Source organism: Ictidomys tridecemlineatus, chromosome 6 (assembly GCF_052094955.1).
Source record: "Ictidomys tridecemlineatus isolate mIctTri1 chromosome 6, mIctTri1.hap1, whole genome shotgun sequence".
NCBI lineage: Eukaryota > Metazoa > Chordata > Mammalia > Rodentia > Sciuridae > Ictidomys > Ictidomys tridecemlineatus.
Genome location: NC_135482.1, coordinates 158387949 through 158406756, shown reverse-complemented (window position 1 = coordinate 158406756; position 18808 = coordinate 158387949). Strand labels below are relative to the sequence as shown.

Sequence of the window (18808 nt, the reverse complement as noted above, 5' to 3'; positions counted from 1 at the left end):
AACTGACCCAGGAAGATCATACAGAGAACTCAGGACTTGTGAACCTGTGTCCTGAAGAGAAAACTTAGTCAAGAGCCACTCTTAGCCGAGTCACGCTTGCTGGATGTCTTCCTTAGTGTCATGGCAAAGGCAAAGAAGAGAACTGCCAAATCGGGCCTACAACCTACCACCTTAAGCCAGCCCCTTCATTTTCCTCAAGAGAATAAGTGTTCGGAATGCTGTGGTTGGAGATTATTTATGGAAGGATGAGGAGTATGGTGGATCGGTTGATAGAAGGGTCAAATGCATTCTGATAATTTCTTCGCCCTTTTCCTGCACTTTTTCTCTCTAGGACTCATTTAATATTTATCATAAGCTTCTTAATAACCAGAAGTATATTGGGCTAGTCACCCTTCCATCACTATAATGAAATACTTAGGGTAATTAATTTATAAAGAGAAAAAGTTTAATTGGGCTCACAGTTTGGGAAGTTTGAGTCCATGATCCATTGGCTCTGAGGCCTGTAGTTAGCACGCCATGAGTAAAAACCATGGCCAGGAAGAAACAGAGAGTGAAGGGGGTTTGGGGTTCCATGATCCCCTTTGTGGACTAATGACTAAAGTCCTTTCACTAGGTCCATCTTTAAAGGTTCTACCACCTTCTAATACACTGAGGATGCAAACTACAGCACACATCCTCTATACCTATACCCAGGAGCTGGCCCAGACTGCTCAGGCCTGAAGCTTAATAATTGTGGGGGTCTCATTTAAGAAATTGAATATTTTTTTAAAAAAAAATAGAAGAAATGAAAATAAATTTTAATTTAAAAATACTGATAAATACCACATACATCACAAAATTTCAGGAAAACTCACATGATTTTTATTAACTGCCCATCATAGTATTATTATTCTGTTTTCCCCACAGTTTTTGACTTCGTACTCTTTGATGGTCTCTTCATATGACAACAACCTCAAAGAAAAAACAATAGGAAGATAACGCAGTCTTTCATCTAACATGAAACAGTTGGAATGCATAATCCTATGACCCGCAGGAGGACATATTTGCTATTTAGAATAATATTGTAAAATTTTTCCTTAAAGCGACAGAGAGAATTTCTTTTCTAACAAGATGGCCATGAGAATTGGATTTGATGCTGAGGGCCATTACCAAGTAGGAATGACGCATCGAAATTTCCTTGCCAAGCGTACCCCATGCTGCTTAGAGGACATTTGATGGGACATTGCATGCATGCTTTAATGAGGTGACCTTGCTCAAGGACCAAGGCAGATCCGGGTTTAGAGCTGATCAGGTTTGAGGAAGTAACCGGCTCCTTGAGTTTAAGGCGTTGCCAGTTTAAGATAATGGGTTTTAAGGAAGTTGGAAGTTGAAGATTATTGCTGGGATTAGGGTGTTCCTGCTGCTTGTTCCCATTGAGTTCTCGTGAGATTAAAATGGGATTTGGAGAGAGCCTCGTGGAGTAGGTGGTTTGTGCGGGAGACAGCAGAACGTGTTTGCCCCTGGACCTGTGTGGAGGCGGTGTGAGAGCGGGAATAAAGAATTGCTGTTTGAACCTACAAAGCTGTGAGTGCCTCGTGATTCTGGTGCCAAGCCGAGGCATAGACCTTGGCATTTTGGTGGCCTGTACGTGGGATGTCTGAAGCTTGGGGGTAAGTGAATTTGCTCGCTCCAGAAGGAGAGCAAAAAAAAGAAAAAAAAATGGGTGACCATTTCAAAAAACAATGTGTTCTGGTTTTGATTTATTTTGTTTTTATTTCAAGTTGCCTGTTCCTAGAACTTTCTCAGGCAAACTGGGGAAAATGGTTGACTCAAGGTTTGAATTTGTTCGCCTCTGAGGAAGAGAAATTGTTAGAGGAAGGAGGCACCCCAGTAAGACCAAGAACAGCTAGGGCATATGTTGATACTATACAAATATGTAGCCCATGGCTTTTTAAAGATGGGTTATTAAGTATATCAATGGGACCATCATGGTATCCTGTAGAAGGATTTTTCTTCAACAAGAAAGAGATGGCTAGTTCTGTTTACTATACTTGTCTAAGATCTTGGTTTTTACAGACATCTGATTAATTTACAAAGCTAAAGTGTTAAAATATCAACCACTAGATATGAAATCAAGTACTCTTTACTTATTAAGTTCCATAAGGTAATATATTTAAACATTATGTGTGTTTTCATAAATTGATGAATGGAAAAAAAGTTTAATATTGCTTTGGTCTGTGTCTTTGCTAAACAAGGTTACTAAGAGTTAAGATTCTATCATGTGTAATTTATATACAAAGAGTATAAGAAGTTTCAGTTTGGTTTCAATTACAGTATAATAGTACCTTAGAAAACATAAAAATATTTCATCTTATTAAAGTGGAGTAATTTGTCTAAATTCAAAAATTGTATAAGGGTTGTTTCAGAATGTGAATTTATAAAAGGGTTAACGGTTAAAAAAGCGATATAAAAAGGTTCAAGATGTGGAAATATATTTTAATATAAAAGGTTAAAGGTTAAATAAATGTTTCTAGATGAGATAATCTCTGTATGGTAAAGTAAAAAGTTGAAAAATGCCATTTAAAAAGATTTTGAGAAAACTAGACTTACTTTATAAGCTTGAGAAAGGAAGAAAGAAGAAAAAGGTATTTGTACATGGCAGATTGAGACAAAGCTTCTTAATGGAGTTAAAAAAAAAAGCCTTTGGTTGAAGGGCAGCCATGTAAACTAATATTAAGCGATTTAAACAGAATCTAAGCCTCGTTTAAAAGAGTGAAGCTGTAGGTGGTGAAAAAATACATTTAAAAGTACAGTATAGATGATAATTGAAAGGCTTTAAAAGGTTAAATTGAAGGTGGTTGAGATACCTTCATGGCGGAAAAAAGATTGCTTTACTCATTAAACCAAAAAGAGGGAGATGAGATAATCTTTGTGTGGTAAAGTAAAAAGTTGTAAAATGTCTAAGTAAGTTGCAAAAGGCTTTAAAAGGTTAAATTGAAGGTGGTTAAGATGCCTTCATGACGGAGAAAAAAAATATAACCCATGAAAATGGGAAGATAATAAGATAAAATATTTAGATAAAGAAGATTAAAAATTTGAAGTGGAAAACTTCAAAAGCTCTCTCCAAATCCCATTTTAATCTCACGAGAACTCAATGGGAACAAGCAGCAGGAACACCCTAATCCCAGCAATAATCTTCAACTTCCAACTTCCTTAAAACCCATTATCTTAAACTGGCAACGCCTTAAACTCAAGGAGCCGGTTACTTCCTCAAACCTGATCAGCTCTAAACCCGGATCTGCCTTGGTCCTTGAGCAAGGTCACCTCATTAAAGCATGCATGCAATGTCCCATCAAATGTCCTCTAAGCAGCATGGGGTACGCTTGGCAAGGAAATTTCGATGCGTCATTCCTACTTGGTAATGGCCCTCAGCAATTTTCTGCTTGCAATTTTGCATGGTAGATGATTGCAAGAATTCCTTCAGAATTCCTACTGCCTCCATAATCTCAAACCTCAATGATGTTCCATTTCTCATCTATTCGTAGGGCCAGATTCTGCACTTACATAGTGATAGACTTCATGTACTATAATAGTGCTTTCATATCACCATGATGCATGAGTTGGCATTTAGGTTATGGAAGTATTTTGTAGAAGTATTTCTAGAAGCAATTCCCACCCCACAATGAATAGCAATAACTTAACTATGTATAGAGGTGATTGTGAGCCCACTAAATATATCCTATTAAACTCAAACTAAGTATACCTTCAGCTCCACTTCACCTCAGCTAAGTTCCAAAAATATAATGGGACTCCAAAGCAACTCCACACAAGGTGTTCACAAGTGTGGTGAAGGAGATGTTAAGAGTAGAAGAATCTTAACTCATTGCGGTTTATTTTGCTTTTGCAAAGTTCATAAAACACAAATGACCATGGGCTCTGCAGCTTATTCTTCATTCACATTGAGGCAAATCTGCCTCTGCTTATATACTCATCCTCAGTATCCTCAGTGGGTTGGTTGCTAGACTCTTTGTAGATACCAAGTCCTCAGATGCTCAGGTCCCTTATATAGAATGTTATGTGTGTGTGTGTGTGGTTTTTTTTTCATCTAACCTATGCACACTATCTACTATAACTCTTATACCTAGATTACTTCTAACTCTCATACCTAGCACACGCCTGCACATCACTTCCTGCGTGCGGACTCAGCACGGTACATCGCATGTGGCAAATTCAAGTTTTGCTTTTTGGAACTTCATGACATTTTTTAAATCCATGGATGTGGAAATTACACACAAGAGGGCCAATGTATCCATTTTGAAGTCCAATTTGGTATTTGATCAATGATTGATAATTGAAGGAATCAAGAAATTAATCTGTAAAGACAATGAAGATTGGTGTGCTGGGACATCAAAGGAAAGGCTCTGCGTGTGTGACAGCCATGCATGTGTGCCAAGGGCTTCTCTGCCTGATGAGGGGTCTTAGGGAAGCACAGGGGCTGGCCGTAGGAAACTTCCAGGGATGTTGAGACGAAGGGGTCTGGTTTTCAGATCATGATTTTTTTTTCTTTTTCTAAAGCACAGGGTAGTCTTGGTTGACATATGAGAGGGCAGGCTGGACACGGCAGAAAAAGAGGATGAGAGGTTAGGTAGGGAGTGGGGGAGCGAAGAACAACACATACAGAGTTTCCTAATCAGGACTCCCATCTTCGCCTAGCAGTAGCGATTCTGTGTGTAGCTCCTGGAAGAAGAGCGTGGCAGAGGTCACCTGTGGGTCTGAAACCAAACCTCCTGAAGTGACCTGCCAGGGATGATTTCCCACTGGTCCTGGGGAAAAGGCATTGCTGAGCCTGAGAGTTTATCTGCTTGTTTCCAGGAGGCCTCTGTGATCAGCTCTTTTTCTGGTTGAGAAAGCAGGACAGGAACAGAGTGTGATCCCTGAGACCCATTTGTGCCCCTTGTGAGATCCAATCCTGAGCTAAGTGAGGCTTCATAGTCTCCATTTCCTTGTCCTCTGGGGCTCCAATTCTCTCCATTCGTTCATGGATCCCATGATGCTGTATTAACTGTGTGTTGATGGCTACCACATGCCACACTACTCTAGAGCTGGGGACACTGTGGGGAAATAGACTGGCAGAGCTCCTGTCCTCATAGAGCTTCCAATCTCCAGGAGGACAAAGAGTGTATCAGCAAACAAATGCCATCCTGCAGCTCCAGAGGGTGACAAGGGTTATGGATAAAATGGAAAAGGGGGACCTACTGGGGCTTGGTGGGGACGACAATTTCAGGAGCATGCTTCCTTTTGAGGAGAGGACATCTGGGAAGGGAACCGTGGGAAGAGGCAGTAAAGCCAGCATCCAGGAAAGAGTGTGTTAAAGGAAAAGGGAACCCTCTGCCACCTGCCACCAAGAGGTGCTGGCCTATGGAAGGTCAGAGAGCACGTCAGTGTGTCCCACATGACGTGAAAAAGATGGAGACAGGGAAAAGAGGAGGCTGGAGAGAAATGGGCTCCATAGATTATGGTTTGGGGCATAATGAATTGGAGCAAATTACCTTATGCTTTTAGCAAATTAACTCTCCATTTTTGTGATTCCATCCATGCACCTAAAAGGGCACGTAGAAGGAGACCCTGGTGAATGAATGGAAAGACCACCAGACCGGTGCCAGTAACAGCTTCAGGGAATTGTGATGGTAATGGAAGGAGTCACAGGCCCCAGAGGAGCATCAGGGCACAGTAAATGGGTCTCACATGACCCACTCTGGGGCATGTTCCAAACTGCCCAGACAGTGAGCTGGCACCAGCTATGAAGAAATAATCTTTATAATAATGAAGACCACTTTGGTTACTCTGAGTGAATAAGCTGGAGTGGGATAAGTGAGGCAGGAGAGAGGCCAATTAGAGAATTATTACTATAGCTCAGCCTGGAGATGGCAGTTCATGGTCATCCCTGCAGAGACATATACTGGAGACGGAGTTGGGAAGATTTACTGACAATTGGTGAAGGAGAGTGAGGAGGGGGATGGTGTTATCATTTGCTGAGATAGCAAGGACAGGAGGAAAATAGAATTTTGGTAGGAACTTTAAAAGTTCCATCATGGTATATTGAAAAGGACACTGGCCAGAGGAAATCTGAAGCCCAAGGAGGAGGTCAGGGCTGCATTTATATATTATCAGTTTTATTAGCTTCACTGGTGCTTCAACAATGCTGTGAGCAACCAGGAACATGTACAGTTCGATTGTTGCTAGTGGTACTGTGACAAGACACCTAGCTGTTCATCAGAACTTCTCACTTGTCCAAAGAAGTGTTGTCGCAGGGAGCAGCTGGCCACCCCTGTTCCTTTTAGGTGGAAATTCCTTGAACACTAATAACAGGCCAAGACAGTGACCAAATGGTGACATCTTATCGATTCCCTCTCTTCCTTGTTTAACTGGCTAGATGGAGGTGATAACAAGTCCCCTGGGCAATACTGACACATATGGGCCAGAAAATTCTTTGCTGTGTGTAGTAGAATGTTTAGCAATGTCTCTGGCTTCCACCTACCAGATGCCAAGAGTATGCCCAGGACTGAAAATAAATATCTCCAGACGTTGCCAAATGTCTCTTGGAGGCCAGAGCACTCCTGGTTGAGAGTCTCTACCCTAAGATGGTGAAACCACAAAATGGAAAACTCTTGATCTCTGAATCAATGCATGGATGACAGCCATCACTCTCTGATAAGAAAACTCACCTTGTACTTTCACATGAGTGTCTATTATATAAAATCATTAACATTTCAGGTCTTACTTGTTATTGCAACCGTGTTATTTTAAGCAGTCCAGCACCATAGTGATGCCATAAGCAAAACATAGCAGAGCCTAAAAACTACCACATTCCTGCCTGTTCAGTCTGTGTAGATAAATCATCCAACTTCTCTGAGCCTTAGTTTTTATTCTCATCTGAAAAATAAAGAAATGTTAGGCTAGATGTGTAGCTTCCAAACATTTAGCCCTATAATTCACTGGAAGAAATGCTCTGTGACCAAGGACACACATGAACTTCACAGAACAATGCTCACCATTATTGTGAGCGTGTAATTCCGATGCCAACAGGATGCTACGCTGCTGTTGCAATTAGGGGCATAAAGAACATGTAAGAAAATAGGAAAAGGAGGATTTTATTGGGTTGAAAAGCAAGCAGTCCTGAGTTCTTTTCTCATGGCAATTATCTTGAACATTTATGCATAAAACCCCATTTTTGCTTAGAATGTTTTTTTAATGGAAAGGAAACCTAATACTACATTTCCAATCCAAAGAAAACCTGGGTTCTGGCCCCTGCAATGCTTCTGACAGACTGTATAATCTATAAAAGTGGTGAAAGGAAAATATGTTGCTTCCATTAGGAATTCTGGAGGGAGAGAGAGAGTGGCGTTATTCATAGCACATTCTAAGGACCAGTTCTATATAAATATAAGGTGTTATTCTGTTTGCCTTTCATAATGAGAAAGAATGAAATATTATGAAACTAAAAAAAACAAGACTGAGTAATTGCTGCCATAGACATTCAACAGAGCACTGAGGACAAACTCAAAAGGTAGTCTATTTTCCTGTGGCAACCCTTTTTCCTTACTTTAAAAAAGTCTGTCTTGAATCCACAGGCTATAGGGCCCCTGGAAGCTGTAGTAGAAGCAAAGGAACCAGCTTCTGTGGAGACACTCTCCTCCCTGCCAACTCTTTTTGGAACCTTCAATGGAAAGTTTTATGAAAAGAAACAATAGAGTCAAAAAGAAGAGAGAGGTGCAGTTTTTTTTTTTTTTTGAAAATTCTAATTTTCCCAACACATTCCTCAATGGTTGCTTCCTTTGTGACATAGTCTGTGGGGGGATTATACATTGCTTTGTCATTGAGTTCCAGAAGTTGGTAAACTGTTTAATAGCTCTCTGAAGAGTTATATTTTGTTGCTGGAAACATAGACACCTCCTACGACTGCAATTTTCTGGACTTCAATTGCTTGTGAAATGTCCTTTGGAAACGCTAAGCAAGTATCAAGGGCACCGTTATCTTTCTTTTTCTACCCAGGTACATTAGTGTTTCATGCCTCAGTGGATAAGAAGAGAAATTATGGAAGGCAGAAGAGGGAGATCTGAAACAGATCTCAGGTGAAGGACAGAGTTACACATCAATACCGAGAATGTATCGTAGGATGTCTCTTGTTCCAGAAAGATGGTATAATGGAATGTCATCATATCACCCTTCCCAGAATACTCCAGTCTTGAAATTCCTGGGCACTGTAGTTCGTATGAATGATTATGATGATGTTAATGAAAACAGTAATAGTGGGTAGTAGTGATTTAATGATCTTTCAGTGATGGATACTATAGTAAGAAACGTATGTATATTGTTTCATTTAATCCTCATAATAACCCAAGAGGCAAATTCTATTGTTACACTCATTTTGTAAACGAAAAGACTGATGTTTCAAGAGGGTTCATAACTTGCATGAGTATCAAACCTAAAACACATGACACAGGTAGCATGTGAACTTGAGTCAGTTAGAATCTCGTTCGTGCTCTTAATCATTGCGCTGTGCTGCCTTCTTGATGTTCATAAAGTGTTCACAGAGGGTGTGCGTATGACATTCAGAAGGGGTCTCATGGGTATTGACACCGCTGACGGTGATGATGTCCTCTTTTGTTGACACCTTCCTCTTTTTTTTCTTTTTCTTGGAAATAGTGCTTTCCCTAAAATCCAATTGTGTTAGCTCTAAAGCACCATGAGAACATTTCTTTGCTTCTTCACAATTTGTCAGTTTATAATATTCCCTAATTGACAATCTTGAATCCCTCTTTCTTTTGTAAATAAATCCCCTTTGCCTGATCACATGCCACATGGAATATGTCCTGGGTCCAGTCATACTGATTGGCCCAGGATGGGAGACATGATTCCACTGGGCCAATCAGCATTCTTCTCTTTTGCCCCTGGAGGTGGGAGAGAAGTCTCTTTAGTTCAATAAACCCATAAATCATGGGTTTTTTATTTGTTTGTTTGTTTTCTATTTGACTTCAGTTATTTCAGGTTGGGTTTCTGAAAGAATCCTGGTTTATCCAAACTTGTCCTCTGTTCTCAATTTTTGTTTTACTATGGGCCCTTTAGCTATTGAAGAATTTGTTTCTATATCAATAAAGACCAAGAAGTAAATTTGAGAATAAATCAAAAGTGAAGTAAAGATAGAAATGGGGACCCATTAGGAAACATCTTCAATGTAGGTGTTGGAGGACATAGGTCTGAAGGAAGTTATAAACTTTCTTCTCAATATATTGATTTAAATATGGGAAGAAGTTTTTGCAAGAAGGAGGTATTACAGGAGATACCATCCTGCTTGCCTGTAGGAGAGTCATGAGGATTTTGTAGATCCATTCTTTTTCGTTTGATGCCAAGTTTGAGGACCCATGATACTTTAGGCTTTATGAAATATTTCTCCTCTGGACACTTGTGTTTGCATAAGTTTTCTATATTGGGTATGTATGTTTTTCTAGTAGAAGCTTTCTCCATTGTGTACATCTTTCTTCCCCCAAGGGACCTATAAAGAAAAAAAAATCAGCTTGTTTTTCTAAATAGAGGTTTGTGCTAAACACAAAAATTGAGCTACAAGTAAATTCTGCTCTGATCTTGAGGGATAAAATAAACACAAAGCAATGCAGAGCTATGTTTTGCCAGAGCCAAATAGAACATGACGTTCAGAAGTTTCCAATTGAGTTCCGAAATTAGAATAAATCTTGGCAAAATGCGTACTCACGTCCCATTAGGAATCTTATCACTTGGACTCAGTTCTGGCTATTTCCACTCCTTACTCATTCCAGTAGCTCCCAGGAGGCCTGAGGACCTTTCTCCATGTGTTTTGGAGCTGCCCCAGGACTGCTGATTTTTTCTTCCTTGTTGGCAAGACTGTGCCCCAGTTAGGATGGAAATAGAGCAGCAAGAAACCAGTCAGTGATCTAAGTTTTAAAGACCCACTTCCAGCTCCACTGCTTCTAGGAAGCCCAGCTATTGCTGCTGACCGCCTGGTTTTACAACTGCAACCCTTCTAGAAGCATTTGGTTATAGGTGTTGGGTTTAACCTTTTGATTGGTCCTTAAGTCCCGGCTCATAGTGAAAGGTTTCCTGGATTATACCTTCTATAAGAATGTAGTTTATTTCCAGATTTGTATCCTTCTTGGATAGGTCCTCTGGTTCAAGTGTGAGTTTGGGAGTTTCTATGAGTTCCTCTTAGGAAGTTGTTGAAAGCAGCCATATGGTTGCCAATAAGTGTCAAGCAAGGACAGGTAAGTAGGTGCTGAGCTACCTCCCAGGAGCCAGGATACCACACTTCATCACCAGTGTGGACTTTTAAGTGCCTCTAAGTCCAAGACTTTATCTCATCTCCCCCTGTTCATGAATCAGAGCATAGACACTTGAGTTCACCAGTGTCATCTTTGACACTTAACATGCCATATTCATTCTAACCTCAAATCTTTGGCTCATCCCAGATTTTCCTCTTGAGATACTTTTCTCTATTCTCCAAATGCCCTTCATCCCTCAAACCCATCTCTGGCCTTACATGCTCTGCAAAGCATCCCTGTCAACAGTTTTGACCACATTGATTTTTTGCTTCTCTTTTTCCTCTGTTTTCCGGAAACATCTTGAAGTCAGGGCATGTATTTCAGGTTTCCTTTTATTTTGTATCTCTTGCAGTTTGAAAAATAGGTCCTTGATATTTGCTCAAAGTACTTGGTATTTGCTCAAATCCAACAAAATTCATAATCTGATTTTAAAAACGTGAAAAATCTGAACACTAAAAATTAGAGATTGTAACTGAGATAAACTGAAGGAGATTCTAAATGGATCCTGAGTGTTCTTATCACCCACAAAAGGTAACTGTGTGAGGTGATAGCTATATTAATTAGCTTGATTACTTAGCTATATTACTTAGCTGATGGTGATGATATCCTCTTTTGTTGACAAAATTTAAATGTACATTAAAACATCACATCGTATACCTTGGACATATACAATTTTACCTCAATAAAGCTGATGACAAAGAAGCCCTAAATAGACGAAAGTATAGCTTCTGCTCATAGATTGGACCAGTCAACATTATGCTGCAAAAATTATCTTCCTAACAGTGAAAAAGGCAAAATTTTTCAGAAATAGCACATACAGTATATTAAAACATAAAATTGAAAAATTAGACTACCTTAAAAATAAGAATTTGTTTTTTATCAAAAGACACCATTAAGATGAGAAAACATTATGTCACATATCTGAAAAGGACTTATAATCAACTATAGAAAGATCTCCTATAAATTATTAAGAAAATATGGAAACCTCTGTAGAAAAAATATGCAAAAGACTTGTGGAGACAGTTTATAAAAGAAGAAATCTGAATGGCCATTAAACACATGGAAAATGCTTCTAACATCCTTACTCATTAGGAAAATTAAAATTAAAATCCTGATATCTTAAAACACAGCCACTGGAATGGTTAAAATAAAAATATTCAAAACCAAGCAATGATGATGATTTGGAACGTCTGGGCCTCTGCACTTGCTTAGTATATGATGCAAGTATGCAGTCGGTACAATTACCTTTCAAATCTATCTAGCTTACCCCACTAAAGCAGAACATATGTATATCATATGAAGTAGCACTTCCACTCCTAGGTAAATTTGAGCACATATGCTTATCAGAAGACATGTGGGCAGAACATTTATAACAACACTATGCACAATAACCAAAAGGCAGAAACAGCCCAAATATCTGACAACCAAATGGGGAAAGAAAGATGGTATAGCCATACAATAATAATGAACAAAGTATTGAAACGAGAAAAATTTGGATGCATCTCACAAACACATCATATATTGAGCAAAGGGAGTCAAACAAAGAGTATCTACTATATCATTCCATTTTTTTTTTAAGTTCAAAATGAAGCCAAACTAGAGGGCCACAGGAGGACTGTGGAGATGCAGAACTGTTCTTCATCTGGCTGGTGGTTACAAGGGTTTGTCCTTTTTGTAAAAATTCATTGATTTTTACATGTATGGTTAATGAGCTTTTTATGTCTATATGAAGTATTTATACTCAAAAGCAAAATGCTATGACCTAGAATGAACTGCCACTCAGCAGGGATTTTTCCCAGTGCGTCACTTCTGCTCGTAAGCTCTGGAGTAGAAAATGAGGAAAGTTTGATTCAACAAACATACTCATAAATCAAATTTCAAGCCTCATCTTGACCTTGCAAAGAATAAAGCATGGCTCTGAGCGACTCAACTCCTCCTGCTTCAACAAATTGACCCATAAAACCATTTTATAGATGTCACTCTTTGCTTTGCTTTCAACAAGGAAAGCATTTTTACTAATAACATTCTCATCCTCATTATCTCCCCATTGTAGCTCACCTCCTGGCTTAGAATTTCGTGTGTCTCATGACGATGATGAGCTTGTTGAAACGTGAATTATAATTATATATATTATTTTCTTATTCCACCATCCCACCTTTGCAGGGCAAAGTAGTCCTGTGCTGTTCATTTGAGTACACAAGAGAGGCTCAAAGCTAGATTTAAAAAAAAATTAATTTAATTGGATTAACTTCAAAATTTGGAGTGAGAAGCTAAGTGGGTAGCTCTAGCTGCAACTGAGCAAGCCTTAGATTCTCCCTTTTGCAAGTGGAGTACAAGGTCATCATTTCAACTAAAAGTCCATTATAGTATTGTAGAGCTACGCACGTTCTTCAACACAGTAGCCATTGACCACGTATAGATATTTAATTTAAATTAACTAAAACTTCGATTAAAAGTTCAGCCGCTCAGGTGCACTATCCATGTTAAGAATGTGATCCCAAATTTGATTCATGAAGCTTGTTCTTAGATATTCCAATTAACTTAGGATAGTCCAGCCAGAACATTCTTTGTTGAAGGCAAATTGCAAAATATAGTCTCCTGTTTTTGTGTAAATTCTATCAAGTCTACCAAAATAAGGTGAGCAAGTATTAGATATGAAGGCTAATGTCTTGAATTTAAAATGTTTATACTTAAGCACTAATTAACTGGAACTTTGATGGTGTCATTAGTCATTTAATACCTATTTCCTTATCTTTCCCCATGGGACAGTAAGTAATACCACCCCTCAGAATTATTGGGAGAATTCACTGATGCCTGCTTTCATTCAACTTTCTTTTTTTAAAAAAAATTTTAGTTGTAGATAAACACAATACTTTTATTTTATTTATTTATTTTTATGTGGTGCTGCGGATTGAACCTAGTGCCTCACACATGCTAGGCACACGCTCTATCACTAAGCTGCAACCCCACCCTTCATTCAACTTTCAACATTTAACATTTATTCAAAACTACTCTGTGTGTCAGAACCTCCATTGGCTGGAGATTGTCACAAAGAACCAGCTGGTGATTTGCTGCATATTTCTCAGCCTTTTCTTTATTATTTGCCTCTGAGTAGTCTTCTAATGTTTTAAAAAATAATCTCCCTCACCCACCCATGAAATTTTAATACCACAGACACTATGTTAGTTTTTCACCACTATGACCAAAATATCTGACAAGAACAACTTAGAAGAGGAAACATTTATTTCAGAGGTTCAGTCCATTGTTGGCCAACTTCATTGCACTGGGCCCAAGAAGAGGCAAAAACATTATGGTGGAAGGGCATGGTGGAGGAGTGTTGTTCTACTCATGGTGGCCAGGATGCGGAGAGGGCAAGAGGATGGGGAAACAGGGAAGATGAACCCTTCCAGGACATGCCCCCAGTTACCTGCCTTCTCCAGCCATGCCCCATCTACCTACAGTTGCCACCCGGTCAGTCTATCTAAACTAGGATAAACAAACTACCTTATAACTCTGCCAATGCATCATTTCATTTCTGAATATTCCTGCATTAACACAGGGGATTTTGGGGAACACTGCATATCCAAACCATAACACACTATTTGTTTATGTATCTCATGCATATCTGTGCTTTATAATAAAAAGCAAAAATTTCCAGTCTCTCCCCTGCCAAGAACCACTTCTGGCTCCCTTAGGGAGACAACTCCCCATTGAGAATGAGGAATGTAAATGATGACAGGAGTGTAGCAGATGCACCAAGATAAAGAGGCACAAACTGCTCAGTTTGTCTCACTGGGGTGCAGCTGTGATGGGTGAAGCCAGGAAAAACTTGAGGGAGAAAAGCAGGGTGCTGGTGGCCACAAAGAAGGAATCAGAACTACAGGGCAGCCCCAGGGAGGGTGCAAGGTGAGACAGTGTGCCTTCTCCTGATTGGGTGTATGAGGGGTGCTGATGTGGAGGCGGGTCAGCCTCACAGGGCCTTGAATGCTGAGAGTAGCCCTTGTCCCAGAGACATTAGAAACATATAAAAGTTCTAAGATGGGGAATGACTTGCTCAAACTGATACATTTGCAAGTTCATTTGGGTTTTGTGTGGATGAGCAGGAAAATCTGCTCAGAGATAGAGGCAGTAATCTTGACTTGCATGAGCAGTTACCTCTGACATTAAGAGAGGCAGATGGAGAGAGTTTGGAATACAATTAAGTGACACAGTTTATGTGCAAGCAGCTGGAATGCTGCAGGTAATTTTTTAATAGTGTTTCTTATTAGGATTTGGGCTTTGGAGAACATTTGGTGGCTTGGCGTTAAAGATGCATCCCAGAGGTCCAAAAACCAGATTTCTGAAAAGTTTGATATTTGTGTTTTTTAAAAAATATTTTTAGTTGTAGATGGACACAATACCTTTATTTTATTTATTTTCATGTGATGCTGACATTTGAACCCAGTGTCTCACACATACTAAGCAAGTGCTCTACCACTGAGCCACAACCCCAATCCAAGGTTTAATATCTGTTAAATCCATGTTTTGTTTTGTTTTTGAGGTGAAACTGCAGAGTAAATCTGGACAGTGAGTTCCAGGGGACTGCACGAGCTACTCTTCATCGGTACCTGGATCACTAAGCTGACTGACACCACAAACTGTGCAGAAATATGACAGGTCAGTACAGGCTCAGGCATTCTCAGACCTGTGCAGGGTTTTATTCATTAACTTCAAGGGCTCCCTTGTCTCATCTGTAGCCACATGTGAATCCACTGGCTATATCAGTTGTGGTACTTGCCATCTCCTCTACCCACCTCTGTTCTCTTCTTTTGTAATTTTATTTCATTTTTTGGCAATACTAGGGATGGAGCCCAGGGCCTCACACTTGCTAGGCAAGCATCCTACCACTGAGCTACATCCTACCCCAGCTCCCTGCCGTCTTCTAGTGATTGCCCAATCTGTCACCAACACACCCCTGAGAGGTGACCATACTCTCGTGTTTGCAATAGTAAATTAGGCCACTTTTGGTTGATCCAACACCATGTTTCTTATTTCTTGTCTGTCAGTAGCTTTTAGGATTATGAAAGATTCAAGAAAGCAGCAGCGATGTAACAGGCAGGAAAAGTGAGGAAAGTTCTCATGGGAATGGCCTTTCCATGAAGTGGAGGGGCAGGGTCAGTGGCTTTTGGGCAATAGGAGGACTGTTTGCCATTCCTGGAGAGGGCAAGGCGTCAGAAGGTGGAGCCCAGGGGTGGTGGCTGCTGATGCTGCTACTTCTTTCCATGATGGGGAGCAGGCAGCAGCTGTCCCTAGAAGCTTGTCTGACATGGCTGAGGAGAAAGGAAGGCATCTACCCACTGTCTTGGACACTGGGATATATACCAAAGCCTTTTTCCTTTAGCTTTATATGCAGAGCATGCTCCTCTTGTTTGACTTGGAATTAAAGATTAGTGCTTCTTTTGCCTCTTCTGAATCAAATCCATGCCCGGGTGGCCTCTTCCTCCCTCTCATCTTTATCATAATATTTTCCTTTCCAGCTTCCAGAACCCACCACAAGGGAGCAGGTAGTAAGAAGTGACAGACTTTCTCCCACCACCCCTTTGAACATCCTGCTCATTAGCTTCCCCAGCTCCATTTGGGTTCCCACAATGACTGTCGGACTTACCTGATCTTAATTGAACTGCCAACTGGGTTTCACAATGTTGGTCTTTGCTCTCACATGGAGACAGTTTAGAACCCTGCTTGTTGATTTGCAATGAAACTTAGGCACAGGGCCCTGGTGTTATGCTGGCCCAGGGTGTAGGAGATGGATTCATCCAGGCCCACAGTTTCCACTTAGCTTTTCTTATCTAAGAAGAGGCTGGAGCCAAAGATAGTTAAGGAACTTTGCAAGAGATCCCCCAAATGTTCCAGTAAGCCCAGAGCTTCTGACAGGCTGGAGTTCCATCCTGGGTGAGGGCTACTTAGCTATTAAAAGAACATAGCCAAAGAGTGCTGACTTGCTTCTGGAGAGAGATCTTTAGTGCTGGGTCATGGTTCCTGACACAGCCAATGTTTAAAAATTAACTGGAGGAAGAGCTTTGGGAATATGTAAAATAAACACCAAAAGAATGCAAAGCAGGAATTGGAGGCCAATACACTGTTACAGACTCAGTATTTTCAGCAACTTCAAGAGGATAAACAGTGATGTCAGATTCAGGGAAGAGTGAAAACTGCTAATGAGAAATGTGAATGATTTTACTACTAACTTCATAGGGCAAGAGAGATGTGGTGGGCCATCATGAATCAGAAGAGCCTTCAGGTCTGCGGTGGATAATAAGGTCAAGAGCACAAGATCCAACACCACAAATTTCACATGGCCCAAATTGAGCATGTCTGTCTGGCCTAATTTCTGTTGACTGGAGCTAGTTATCTATTGTATGATTACAGAATTATCTATTATATGGTTACAAGCCATGGCTATAATTGAATGAAGATATATTTGGTGCATAATCCAATGAAATATTTTAACAATTTATTTGATCATTCACTCTTTCAGTAAATATTAACTGAGCACAAAGTGCATACCATACACTGAACTAGATGCTAAAAACACAGTAGTAACTGAGATTGACATGGCTCCTACCCTCCCAGAGCCCAGTCTATCAGGGGAGATAGACTAGTAAAATCACAAAATTATTAAACCAGTAAAAACACAAAATTATTCCAAATGATAATCCTCATTAGAAAATGAAAGTACAAGGTTCTGGACAGCACAGAGCAGGAAGTTCAGGCCTGATCTGGGGAGAGGGATTGAGGGAATGTTCCTTGAGAGAGTGAGTTCTGAATTCATGGACGGTTGTAGAGCTATGTTCTTCAACATAGTAGCCATTGGCCACATATAGTTATTTAATTTAAATGAACTAAAACTACGATTAAAAGTTCATCTGTTCAGGTGCACTATCCATGTTCAAGTGATCAATAGTCATCCGCAGCAAGTGACTGCCATATTTTTATTATACAGTTATAGACATTTCCATTATTGCAGGATGTTATACATACTGAACGGTGCTTCTATATAGGATTTAACCAGCTGGAAAGGAGCACATGGTGGGGGAGGTATATAAACACCTTGAGAAAAAACAAACAAACAAAAAGATGCTACTTATTTTGGAGAAGCTTAATTGTAAGGGAAGAAGGAAAGAAGTACATAGAATGTTAGTTGATGGTGACATTGGGCCATGGGTTTGGTGAGGGATCAGAGGACACGGGAAATTTTCCCTCCTCCTATTTTCTAACACAGACACTGAACAATTAATCCCTAGGCATTTGTTCAGTTCCTATTCCCAGATGCACCCCCGTTCTGAGGCTTTGCTCTGGTTCCCACGTATACAAAATAAAGACCAAAAAAGCAGAACAAAGAAATAATATTGTGCTTGAACTGTTCAGTAAAATATAAAATGAGTGACAGAGAAATGACTATAAGTTTCCAATTGTGTGGTAAAAATCACACATAACTAAATACAATTGGGCCTCTGTATCCATGAAATCCAACCAACCACGGATGGAAAATATTCAGGGAAAAAAAATTGTGTCTGTACTGAACATATGTAGACATTTTTTCACTTGTCATTATTTCTCAAACAATATAGTATAACACCTATTTACATAGCATTTATATTAGGTATTATAAGTAACTTAGAGATGATTTAAAGTATATGGGCAGATGTACATAAGTTATATGCAAATACTATACCTTTTTACATAAGGAACTTGAGCATCCGTAGATTAGGTATCCATGGGGGTCCTGGAACCAATCCCTCATGGATACAAAGGATGACTGTATCAGCTATTGCCCTGTTTTCTGCCTTTTGCCACAGTGCCCTGCCCTCTGCCCTTCACATAAATGCCATTGTTCCCAAGCATTCTGTCCTGGGCCCTGATCTGTTTTCACTCGATTCTCTTTTCATTCTGCCCCTCTAAGTGTGATTGTCTACTACGTGACTTAGCATATGATTCATGTACTGACTATTTCCAAGCCTCTGATTCCAGTCCTGGCCCTCCCTTCTGTGCCTCAGACTTGAATTCAAGTGTCCACTAAAAGCCTCCAACTGTCTGTCCTCAGGATAGTGCAAACTCATTCCTGTGGTGCCCACCCAAGCTGCACCTTGGTTCCCACTCAGCAGTGGCAATGCTATGCCACCAGAAGCCAGGAGACTGGGCCTCATTCTGACTTCCCACTGACAGCCCATCAGTCACCAGCCCTGTGGATTCTATCCTCAATAACCTCTTATATTTATTGACCCTCTCCCCTTCCCTTCCACATTATCCTAATTTAAAATGCACAGTCTGGATGATATAACTGGTTCCTATCCAGTTTCCTTAGTTCCAGTCTCAGCCCTCCCCAATCCATTCCCTGCACTCCAACTATGCAATCCTCTCAAATCTGATAATGCCTTTCCATTTTGTAATACCTTTTAGTGCCCGCATTACAGTGGTCCAAGTGATTATCTGTGGTT

General features: G+C 40.1%; 1 long non-coding RNA gene across 1 annotated transcript; it reads right to left on the bottom strand.

Moving 5' to 3' along the window:
* Window positions 1-7740: 7740 nt before the first annotated feature.
* Window positions 7741-16292, bottom strand: LOC144365142 (uncharacterized). The gene is made up of 2 exons (XR_013423347.1): window positions 15976-16292; window positions 7741-9532 (listed from the first exon to the last, which is right to left on the bottom strand). It is a non-coding gene; the product is annotated as an uncharacterized LOC144365142 (long non-coding RNA).
* Window positions 16293-18808: the final 2516 nt, after the last annotated feature.